The 12,051-nt window shown below is 47.9% G+C and overlaps 1 pseudogene; it reads right to left on the minus strand.

Moving 5' to 3' along the window:
• Positions 1–364: 364 nt before the first annotated feature.
• LOC122484676 lies at positions 365–5,406 on the minus strand (annotated as a pseudogene).
• Positions 5,407–12,051: the final 6,645 nt, after the last annotated feature.

Below are 12,051 nucleotides of genomic sequence, written 5' to 3' on the forward strand. Positions count from 1 at the left end.
AAAGGTGAAAGGGAAAGCAAGGGAGCAGTTGTTCTAGAATTGCTCAGAGAAACCTCCTGCCATTCTAGTTTCAGCCCGTGGGGAGAAGGGATGGCCACACTATGCCAACTGTCCCAACAGCTCCGTGCCAGAGCCCCTGTGTGTGGTGGAGGGCTGCCCAGAATCCCCTTGGCTCTTTTTGTTCCTTAGTGAGAACCTGGTGATGACTTCTGCAGTGACCTTTATCTCGGGGAGGTGGTGAGGGCGACTGGAAACTCGGGCTAAAATAGCCTCTGTGGTGAAAGCAGGGGCCGGAAATGGTGAGGTTGATCTTAAGGCAAGTGATGGGTGAGAAATCCACAGTGCCAACTCCCCACCCCCCAGACCGAGCCCACCATTAGGCTAATCCTACATATTTCACAATGGAGTCTGTACATGTTAGTTAGTTAATTAATCAAGTAAGGTGTGCGAGAGGGTAAGCTTCATTTCTACTCTCAGACTCTTACAACTTTCCATAAAGTCTTCATCGTTACCTCAGACATGGCAGAAAATAATAAATGATCCACCTCTGTGCATGACACACTGAATTTTAATGTCCACCTCCTCTCGGGGAAGGGAGGTCACACTACACACTTTTGGAGACACCCCAAAGGTTTTCTGGCACTTTGGTACAGAGAGGATTTGGTCCGAGTCCTTGCTGGCTTAGGATACTTGAAGGTGCGTAAAGTTTGGTTGCTCAACCTCCCTGGGCTGCAGTGGGGCAGAAGGTGGACAAGGAGGTGGTCTGGAGCAGATAGGTAGACCATGGATGCAGGCTCGAGTTCTCGTTGACAGAGGTAGTTGATCCTGGGTGGCTGATGGGGCGGCTGAGGGCAGCCTGAGGGCTCAGGCTGGGTAAATGCTGCTTTGGTTGCCTTCGTCTGTCCAATCCACCAGCTCACTGCTCTGGAACCATAGCTGGATCTCCGTCTGGGCCCCCTCCATGGAGTCACTGGTGTGGCTGATGTGGATGCTGAAGTCCCCTCTGATGGTGTCGGGGGCAGTCTCTGCTGAGTCATTGTGTCCTATCAGGGCCCTTGAGGACCAGACCACGTCGAGGCCTTCCCAGACCATGGCTGCCACCAGCCGGAGCTCCCGCAGCTGAGGAGGGCTCATTAGAAGGGCTTCGTCTGCAGGTCACGACCGTGCTTGGCAAGGACTCTGGTGCCTGTAGCATCTTCATACCCACCCGGCTTGAAGCCCCTCCTCTCAAAGCACAGGATCACATCCCCAACAAGCCGCTGCTGCATCCCATCTGACTTCACCGCAGTCAGGGTCCACTCCTGGGTCCAGGAGGACCCTCCAGAATTGGGGCATATGAACAGGCTCAGGCCCAGGGCCTAGAGCCACTCAGCAGTCCCACGGCACATTCCAAGAAGCTGCCCGTGATCTCTCACCTGCGGGCTGCTGGCTCAGTGCCTGGAGTTTGTACATGTTAGTTATTAGAAAGCCCAGTGTCTTTATGCTTGTTTAGCTCAAGACCATCTGTTGTGGTGGGAGAGTTTGGAGTTCCAGTCTCAGCCGGGCCCGCCAAGTTTCCAGGATCCCCTCTCTTGCTTCCTCCTCTGGGGGCTGAACCAGATGATCCCGGATGTCCTCTCTGGCCTCACGGTTGGGGATTCCATTGATCATCTGCAGGAGGGGCTGTGGCATTCAGAGAAGCTCCGTTTAAGCACATTTCGGAAATCCTAGTAGAGCATTGGTGAGAAAGAAAACACAGGAGGAGTCTTGAAACCATCCTTCTCACACAATTGTTTAGGGAGACCGTGTCTGCTTTGTTCTCCTCTTGTGCATGCAAAGCCCTTCTCAACACAGCTCATTCACCAGCCCTGGCCTCAGTCTCCAACCCCAACCTGTACCCAGCCTTTCTGGGCCAACTTTGAGTTCTCCCAAAGCACTATGCACTTCTCAAGGGGAGAAGTCTCTTTCTTCCCCTGTTAGACTCTAACTTGTTATTTAAGACCCAACTCAAACAGCCCTCAGCTCCTGAGGAATTTCTGATGTCTCAAGCCCACAGCACGCCATTTGCACCTGATGCCCACACCATGCTGTTCACACTGCTGTGATGGCACCCTCAGTCTAATATTTATCCTAGGCATGTATGCATCTTTCTCCATCAGGGTACAACTAAGTGGCACCTTATTTATTTCTTAGATGTTTATTTCACAGCACCTGGCATATTTTTGGTGTTCAACTAGTGGATGTTAAGTCACACCGAAGGGTTTTTCTGTTGAATTGACCCCAAATAGGATTCACCTAGAGCTCATGAAATAGTGGCCACTCTGGTACAACAGGGAGGATTTGGGTGGAGGAGGGAAGCTTAATGTGCCTATCTCTACGTAATTGCATGGCCACCTGCCCCTGCTCCTTACAGGTTAGCGTCAGCTTTGGCTTCTGAGTAAAACTCATAGGGTCTGTACTCTGGGAAGGCTGGTAAGGCAGGGCCATTAATTTCAAGGATCTTACCTACCGTTTGAGGAAGGAAGGGAGCTAATACTTATTCAGACTCTGCGGCATGCCAGACCCTGCATCACCTCATTCGATCTCACAGTAATCCTGCGAGGTAAGTATTCTGCTGCCCATTCTGCAGATGAGGAAACAGAAACTCAGAGAAGTTAAGGACTTTCCCAAAGGGGACTCACAGCCAGTAGCCGAGAGCAAGGAATGGAACTCCCCCATCCATCCTCTTTCCCCTCTATACTCCACCACCGAAAGCCCCAGAGTGGACCGCCTCTACTGCCAACACGTCAGCAAAAATGTAAGCCCCTTACTGTCTGGGTGTTCACACCTACTCACTTCGAAATCAGTCTTCATTGCATTTCTGATTGGCAGAGAGTAGGTCACGTGCTCATGTCCTAGCTTCAAGGGAGCCTGGGAGTTTGAGTTCTTGACTTCTTCCTGGGGAGGCAGGACCTTAACAAGGGAATTTCCTCCAGAAAAGAAAGGCTATCCGTAAGATGATGGGCATCTACGAATGTGACAGATGTTCGTGACACTGACTCATGCTAAATGTCACCCTGAAGGAAGTTATTTTGGGTGCCTGAACATATTTCTCTTTCAAATCCTTCTCCTTTCTTAAAATGTGGTTTGACGAAAGAACTTTTATTACATAATTTTTTGGGATATAATTTACGTAGAGTAAAGTTCACCTAGTTTAGTGCCCACGTCTAGGGGTTTTTATAAATGCATACAGTTGTGTAACCACTGCCACAAGTGAGACACAGTATGTAACAGTTTCATCATCCCCTATAGCTCTCAGAGCAAAGATTTTTTAAGCAGAGAACAAAAATAGAGCTGAAGAGATTCTATGTGTAACTATCAACATAGGCACATCAGAATCTCCCCCTCCTTGGCTCCTGCCCTGGGGGTAGAGAAAGACAAAGATTACTGCAAATAGACTGAAATGGTCAAAAGTATAATTTCCTTTCAAATGTCAGGTTTAGGGCTTAACAAGAGAAGAAGGATGAGGTTAACTGTCGTGGTGCCAGCTCACTGCATGAATTCCTGCTTAGTAGGACAGGCACACAGTGCCTTGACCTCGTGCAGTGCTTTCCGCAGATCCGGGTAGAGGAAGGCCCATTTCTGGCCTTCTGGTGGCCCTCCTCCCTGTCGGGCAAATGAGGGGCACGTGGTGGGTCTGTGTCCCCACTTCCGCGTCATGCTCCAGGTCACAGCATCCAGAAACTCCCAGGTTTACGAGGTGGCCAAAGGCTGGCAGTATGTGTAGGTGGTGGTGTAGACATAGCTTAGATGTGCAGGCAGGGGCGGAGAAAGAGAAAAGGGGAGTGGACTGCAGGCCTGCGCTGAGGGCTGGGAGGGAATCTCTCCATGGAGTCTGAGAACTCTAAATTTGAACACGGCCTTTTAGGTCATTATAAAATACATTTTTCATTATGGAAACATAGATTTTCAAACTAGGATAGAACCTATGTTATTTAACAGTTTATTGGCTTGATCTATAACATAAATATCTGGGCATGTGGTATGTAGGCCTCCATTGCTTGGTACTCTTGCCTGGGCCCTGCAGATGTTTGAGGCAGGCCTAAAGGAATCCATTCAGTTTCCTCAGAGATAGTTACCAAAGCTTCCCGTGGGCCCTGCTCCCTGGTGGTAGCCTTGTTCCCCTCTCCCGGGGAGGTAAGAGAGGAAGAGAACGAGCAGTTTTTAGACATCAACTATGTGCTGGGATCTGACCTGGGCCCAACTACCTTGACAAGTGGGTATATCATTGCCAATTTATAGATAAGGTAATGGAGGCTTAGTGACGTGTCAGTGCCTCCAGGGTGCAAGCCGGGATTCCAGCCTGGATACAGCTGCAGTGCCCCATGTTACTAGAGAGTTGTACCTCGCTTCTGTTCTCCTTAACACCAGGATTTGTATGGGGCAAGCAGTCAGTCACTTGGATGGGTTGGAATCAGGCCTGTGCCACTGCTTTGAGGGGGGGAGGAAAAAAAAAAACCTTATGTTTCCAGAACCTTCCCTGGTTGACCCTATTTTTGTTCCCAAGCATAAAAGGGCAAGGTACAGGTAGCTAGGGCAGAGAGAGTGCAAACACTCAGGTCAAGGAGGTACGTGGGAGTTGGCTGTGAACAAGAGAAAAGAAGGGAGGCGGGAAGGGTTTGGCACAAAAACCCTGGGTTTCGAGTCATTCCTGATTTCAAATCCAGGTTCCACTACGAACTGATTGATTTTGACAGTCATGTAACTACCTGGAACCTCGATTTCAATACCTGCGAAGGTACGATCGCTCACAGAGTTTCCTCTGTCTCTGGAAGGACGACACGAAACAGAACCAGGAAGGTACCTGGCCTGAAGCAGGTTCTCCACAGGGCTCGGTCCCCCACAACTCCTTCCCCCTTGTCGACTGAATCACTGAACTCATTTTGGCATCTTGTAGGTTTCTACAGCTGAGAAATCTAAAAATAAACTTGAATATGGTGGGTTTAGCCTTGAGGTCACTGGCAGGCACTTCTGCGTAAATAGCAGAAGTGAAAAAAAAAAAAAAGGCCATTTCATTTCTAGTATTTGGAACCTGAGTAAAAGAACTCCTATCATGTGGGCAACTCATAGTAGAGGGGCGGGGGTGGTGAGGGGGCAGGTTTGGTATTTTTTCTTTGTTGTTTTTGTTTTTGTTCTGTGTTGATGTGTGGGACTCTCCAGGGACATGTATCACAGAGCTATAAGGAGAAGGGGCAGGTGGGAAATTTCATTCTGTTCCTGACGTTATAGGACAGATCTGAGGAAAGGGGGAGTGTAGGTCAATGGATGGAAAAGGGGATCTCACATTCAAAGGTCCTGTGGCTGTCATGCCCTTCATACCTCTGGCTTCAGGTCACGGTTGGGCAAGTTTCTTAATTCCTTTTTCGTGAGCTTCTGAAGAAAGGCCATCTTTGGGGACTTGCCTTATTCCTGAAATGCCAGTATGCCTGAGACTTTAAAGTTTAAAGTGTGTGTGTGTGTGTGTGTGTGCGCGCGCCACAGAGACTCATAAAAAGAGAAAGCGAGAGGCTGGCTTACTTGGCCATTGCCCACATTGATGGGAGTTACAGGTTCTTCATCTCATTGTTATTTTTAACAAAATGCTTTCCCACCCCTCAAATCTAATGGTCATGATTCCTACAATCCACGTTTTATAGGCTCAGTGAGATGAAGTGAATTCTCCCATGGTCTTAAGTGGAAGAGCCAGGACTTGGACTGGCTGCCTTCCTCTTTACACGGGGCTGGCATAGGCCATCCCAAGAAGAGTGTACAGGGTGGGCTCGGGGCCTGAGGCCCGGGGAATCCAAGTCACTCAGACTTTTGCCCTGCGACCTGGAATGCTCTGACTCACTTTCAAAATGGACACAATGACATTATATGTCAGTGTTGCTTTAAAAAAAAAAAAAAGGAGTGAATAATCCAAATAAAAACATACCATACCATGCTTGATAGTGCATTGATCTAGAATTCTCTGAAGGTGACTGTGGACAACCAAGTCATCTCCTATTCCCATTGCAAATAGCTGGAGGGAAGGGATTTAAGTGTCAACGAGAGGCTGTGGGATGATGGATCTAAGGGGGAGCTTCCTGATTGCAGGGAGTTGTGAGAGCCACCGAAGCATGGAAGTGACACCTTTCCAGTCCCTGAGCCTCCAGCACCTTTTGGTGTTTGCCAAATACCATCACCTCTCACCACCTGTTGGTGCCTGTATTCATCCCTCTCGAGCCAGCTCAAATGCATCCCAACCCCCACACCAGACTTCCCCACATCATCATGAAGAATTTCGAGCCTTTCTTCCCTGCTCCGCAGCATGGCTTTCCTACCTGTATTTAGCATCCATGTTCTCCTTGACTTAAAGCCAAGCCCTTGAATTCCTCCCTGCCCTGAGTGTTCAGAGGGCAGGTAGGTGTTCCATTCATCCTTATCTCCAATACCTAAGGCAGTACTGGCACATAGTCAGTCCTCATTAAAGGGATGCCAAACTTCACTGTGAGTCGCCTGTGGGTGGTTTTTTTTTTTTTTTTCAACCTGGTTAAATTTGAGAACTCAATCCCCAGTGCTAGCATGCATAAAAATAAGTACCCTCATGCTCTGTTGGTAAGAATGTAAACAGGTTTGACAGGAGAGCCATTTAAATTACTTTGAATCTGGTATGCCTCTTGACTGTATTGTTTTCTTTTCTCTTTCCTTCCCCCCCCTCCATCTTCCTAAGGGGTTAGTGAATGGCTTTTCATAAAGATATTGCTATTGTTATGTTCCTAGCGATTTTTTTTAAACAATAGCAAAAATGGGACCAATATTCATATGGATTTGGATAAAAAAGTTGTGGTTTATACATGTGATAGAATACCAGGTAGCCATGACAATCGGTACATGAATGGGTATTAACCAAGTAAGCAAAGTGACAAAAATCCATCACAAAATAGGAAGCATGGTATGGCCCCAATTTTGAACAAAACATAAGGCTATATCCACGGGAAAGTGGGAGGATTTACATCCAAATGTTTTAATTCTTTTTTGAGGTGGTGGGATTTTAGGGGATTTTAACTTTCTCCTTTTTATTTTTCTGAATTTTCTCCATTTCCTACATGTTCCTATTACATTCAGAGCACGGCAAAACATCTTCAAGTGCTTGAGTTGATCCCCTAAGTAAACGCCTTGGTCCTCGAATTCTGAATACTGCAGAAACGAAATCAAATGTAGGAAGTTAGGGTTGGAGGGGCTGCTGCAAGTTGTCTGGGCCAAGAGGTTCTCAGACTTGGCTGCATATTAGAGTTGCCCGTGGAGCCTTCAAAACTCTGCTGCTTGGTCCACACCCTCTGCCAATAAATCAGAATCACCTGGGGGTGCATCCGGGCATCAGAGTGTTACATTTGTCCATACGGTTCTAATGTGCCGCTTTGAGAGCCACTTCTGTTGAGTCGCACTGTCCCACGTGGCAGCCACCAGCCTCATGTAGCTATTTAAATTTAATTAAGTAAAACTGAAAATCCGTTCTTTAGTCACACTAGCCATGTTTTCTTTAATTAAATTTTTTTTTTAGTATTTATTTTTGAGAGAGAGGGAGAGTCAGAGCGTGAGCAGGGGAAGGGCAGAGAGAGGGAGAATCTGAAGCAGACCCCAGGGCTCTGAGTTGTCAGCACAGAACCTAACACGGGGTTCAAACCCATGACCCGTGAGATCATGACCTGGGCTGAAGTTGGACGCTTAACCCACTGAACCACCTAGGCGCCCCACACCAGCCACATTTTAAGTGCTCAGTAGCCACATGTGGTTAGAGGCTACCATATTAGACAGCACAGCTCTACAGCTATCCTTCAGTTTTCAGGACAGGAGATCAGAAAGGCCTCTTTCTTGGAGGCCTGATGCTCATGGAAAGAGAAAGTCCCTATCCTTGCCTGCTCCAGGGCTGCCTGGGCCATCAATAATCCTGTGCCTAGAAAGTTCCTTATGCTTTCTTGTGTCTACCCCATCCTCCACCTTGAGCATGGGGAAACTTTATGCCACATGTTTATTTTCAAGGGCTCGACAGGCCCAGGCCCTTCCGACCTGTTCAGCCGGGTCAGGCCCAGCAGGCGAGCTGTTTACATGGAATCCAAGTGCTCAGCGGAGAGTAGAACAGGGCTGTGTTTTCCACGGCTGCTGAGAAAGGTGAGTGAGCCGAGGCAGAATAACAAAAAGCCACTTCAAAAACATGCCAGAAAAAGTCAGAAAGCAGACACAATCAGAGGTTTGAGAGACACACACTCCCCCCAACCCCCCCTCCAAACCCTGAAAGAGAGCAAAAACAAGTCACGGGGGAGCCTCTAGCCCTGATAGTTTCGAGACGGTCGCGGTTGCTGACTTGAGAACGGGCCTGTCCCAGCAGTTCTGTGAGGGGCCGGGAGCTGAGGCTGTGGGGGCTCAGAAACTTCACCTGAGTTCTGAGAACATTGTGGCCTGGGAGGTGGGACAGTCCCTGAGCACTTGAAGCTCTGGGAAGACAGAGGTGTGTGGGAATGGCAGGGCCAGGCTGTCTGGGTAAGAGTGTTTTAACCCAGATACTGGTAATCTGTTAGGAAGCAGAATCCCACATGGTCCTGAGCTTTGGGAACTTACCACCTGGGAGGGTGAGGTCCCCATGGACATAGTTCATTGTGGAATTCAAAGCTTAAGGCCACCTATGTCCAGGAAGCCCTCCTTTAGGACCTGACATGAGGACCCAACCACAGAGACACCAAATCAGAAAGGGAAACCTCATTCTCCCCTCCCCACTCCCATTTTCCAAACTACTGTAGGCCAGTGAAGTACAGTGAAGGGAGCCTTGGAGTTGGAGACTTGGGCTCAAGTCGCAAGCACTGTCATTCCCTTGCCATGTGAGTTGGGTAGATCAGTTTACCTCTTGGACCTGAGCTTCTTGACCTGTAAATTGTAGGGTTGGTGTCGCCCAATAGTTCTCAACCCAGGTTACGTATTGGAAAAACCTGGTGAGATTTGAGCCATTCTGAGATACAGAAATTTTCAAAGCCCCTTAGATGATTCCAGTGTGACCAAGATTGAGAACCACTGGTTTATCCAGTACATCTCAAATGTAGCATAGGAGACCGTAGGAGCCATTGTGTTAAAATTCAGATCCTGATTACATAGGCCTGGCGTAGGTTACGAGAGTCTGCATTTCCAACAAGCTCACAGGGGATGCCCATGGGCCACACTTGGTAGTAGCAAGTCTATCTTTAAAAAAAAAAAATTTTTTTTAACATTTATTCATTTTTGAGAGAGAGAGAGACAGAGCATGAGCAGGGGAGGGGCAGAGAGAGAGGGAGACACAGAATCCAAAGCAGGATCCAGGCTCCAAGCTGTCAGCACAGAGCCCAATGTGGGGCTCGAACTCATGAACTGTGAGATCATGACCTGAGCCGAAGTCGGACGCTCAACCGACCAAGCCACCCAGGAGCCCTGCAAGTCTATCTTTAATATCCACTTGTCTCTACCAGCGCTTCAATCTATGTTGTATTTTGGGAACTGGCACGGGTTGCCTATTTCTGCCAATAGACACCATCACTTCTAGGTTCTTTCTTTTCTCTCCCTCTCTCACAAGAATCAATGAAATTCTCACTTTTCATTTGAATTCTGACAGATTTGAGTCAAACACGTCTCTTCCCTTCAAGGGCAGAAGATGAAAGATAAAGCCAGGTGGTGATGTGAGTTCCAGGGGGCGGGCAGAGTCCATTTTGCTGGGGCAGGGGCAGCAGGTGGAAAGATACCAGGTAGCTGATAATAACAGGCGTTGAGACCCCACTTCTGCTGGGCACTGTTCAAGTGCTTTTTACAAGTTGTCTCACTTACTCTTCACAACAATTTTACGATAAGTACTGATAGGGCCCTTGTTTATACACGAGGAAGCTGAAGCTTAAAGAGAAGCAGAGACTTTTCCTAGCAAGGAGCAGTCTGGGAGTTGAACTTAGGTGTCTGTGTTGACTACTAGTCCATGTAGAGCAGGGGTAGTATTTCAGCTCCATGCCTGGACAGACCTAACCAAACGCAACCAGACCTGATCAGACTTGACCAGACTCAACTAGACCTGACCAGATCTGACCAGACCTGACTAGATCCAACCAGTTCTAATCAGACTCGTACCTGACCAGATCTGACCAGAGTCAATTAGACCCAGCCTCTTGGCATCAAGTTGTTGGCAGGGAGAGGGTTGGGAATGGGTTTGCATAAGTCTAGTCTACCTAAGCAACCTCTCCACTCACCTTCCATACCTCCCCAACCAGAAAAGGGGAGGTGGTAACAGTTTTCCACCCCCTGCTGCTGGGGCCAGGCCTCAGGGCCCTTGCGTGGAGTTTGGCACCTAGATTCACACCTTCCCCCCCCCCCCCCCCCCGCTTGGCTGCCTGTCCCTGCATAATTCTCTGCTGCCTGGATATTTTTCTTTTTTTAATTTATTAAAAAAATTTTTTTTTCAACGTTTAGTTTATTTATTTTTGGGACAGAGAGAGACAGAGCATGAACGGGGGAGGGGCAGAGAGAGAGGGAGACACAGAATTGGAAACAGGCTCCAGGCTCCGAGCCATTAGCCCAGAGCCTGACGCGGGGCTCGAACTCACGGACCACGAGATCGTGACCTGGCTGAAGTCGGATGCTTAACCGACTGCGCCACCCAGGCCCCCCGTTATTTTTCTACTTGTATCATCTTCTTTTCTCCAGGGGAACAGGCAGTGTGTTCAGCTTTGTGACTGTTTTATCTTCCTTTTGTAGGCTTGTCCCTTCCTAGGAGCCCAGAGTAAGGCTTACCCCCAGCCCACTCCCAATAGTGCCACAGAGAAGATCATCTGGGCAACCAACATTACTGCACACTCTAAATGTCTCAGATTCTACTGGGTTCTTAGCCAAAATGGCAGCCAATAGCCCAACCCAATAGTTTTTCCAACTTGATTCAACCCAGGCTTGTCTTACTTCCTGATATCAGGGATATGGGACTGGAGTGGGGGTGAGGGGGTGAGAAAGAAAAAAGGGAGACTTTCTTATTGCCCTAGTAGGTCTTGAGACGTTGGAGACAAGGACTTTGTCTTTTCATTTTTGTATCCCCAGTATAGAACATGGTGCCGGGGAGATAAATGTATAATGTTTGTCAGATAAACGAATGAAGGTGATAAGGGGGCCTCATTGCACCAAATGACTGGCAGCACTGATAGCTTGTCCTGCTTGACAGGAGAATCACCTGGCATAGACAGAGCTTGCGAAGGCCCCGGAACCACGTGGGCACAGTTACTGAGAAATCTCTCTCTTTCACCACATCTTCTCAGATTCTGCAGAAGCTCAGGAAAGTGAGGTTTCCTTACAGAGCCCCAGCCCCTTGATACACTGGGTGCATTGCAGAATGCTAACATTGAGAGCAATTAGGAGAGGCCAGGCACTACTTAGGCAGCCCTGGGATTATAGGATGAAGGAATGAGGGGACCCCTCTCTTCTTTACCTTCTGCAGAAGGGGATCATAATATTCTCAAAACTGGGTTTGGATATCTAAACTTGGAGGCTGGGATGCAAAAGGTAGCGTGTTCAATCCACATGGAAGAAATTTTCTCTGCAGATAGTTTTTCTGCTACCAAGAAAGAAAGAAAGAAAGAACAAAAGAGAGAAAGAAAGAAAATAAAGAGAAAGAGAGAAAGAAAGGAAAGAAAGAGAAAGAAAGAAAATAAAGACCCAAAGAAAAGAAAAAAGGAAGAAAGAAGGAAAGAAAGAACAAAAGAGAGAGAGAGAGAAAGAAAGAAAAGAAGGCAAGAAAGGAAGGAAGGAAGAAAAAAGGAAAATACAGAGAAATCAGATACATGCCAAGGTGCTAAATGTGGATATGAATCTAAAGTGACTTTGCATTGGCTCCAGCCAGGGAAATGTTCCCATTTATTCGGTTTGTGCAAGAAAATGTTCTCAAGTCAACTCCTTAAGACTCTGTCTTGTGTCTTGAGCCTTACAAGAAATAAGCCAATGAGAAGTATGCCCCCACTGTTCAGGTACCTGTTCTGGTAGGAGTGGGTCCAGCAAGAGGGGCAGAAGTTAGGAGAGGGTCCCTAA

Source organism: Prionailurus bengalensis, chromosome E1 (assembly GCF_016509475.1).
Source record: "Prionailurus bengalensis isolate Pbe53 chromosome E1, Fcat_Pben_1.1_paternal_pri, whole genome shotgun sequence".
Classification (NCBI taxonomy): domain Eukaryota; kingdom Metazoa; phylum Chordata; class Mammalia; order Carnivora; family Felidae; genus Prionailurus; species Prionailurus bengalensis.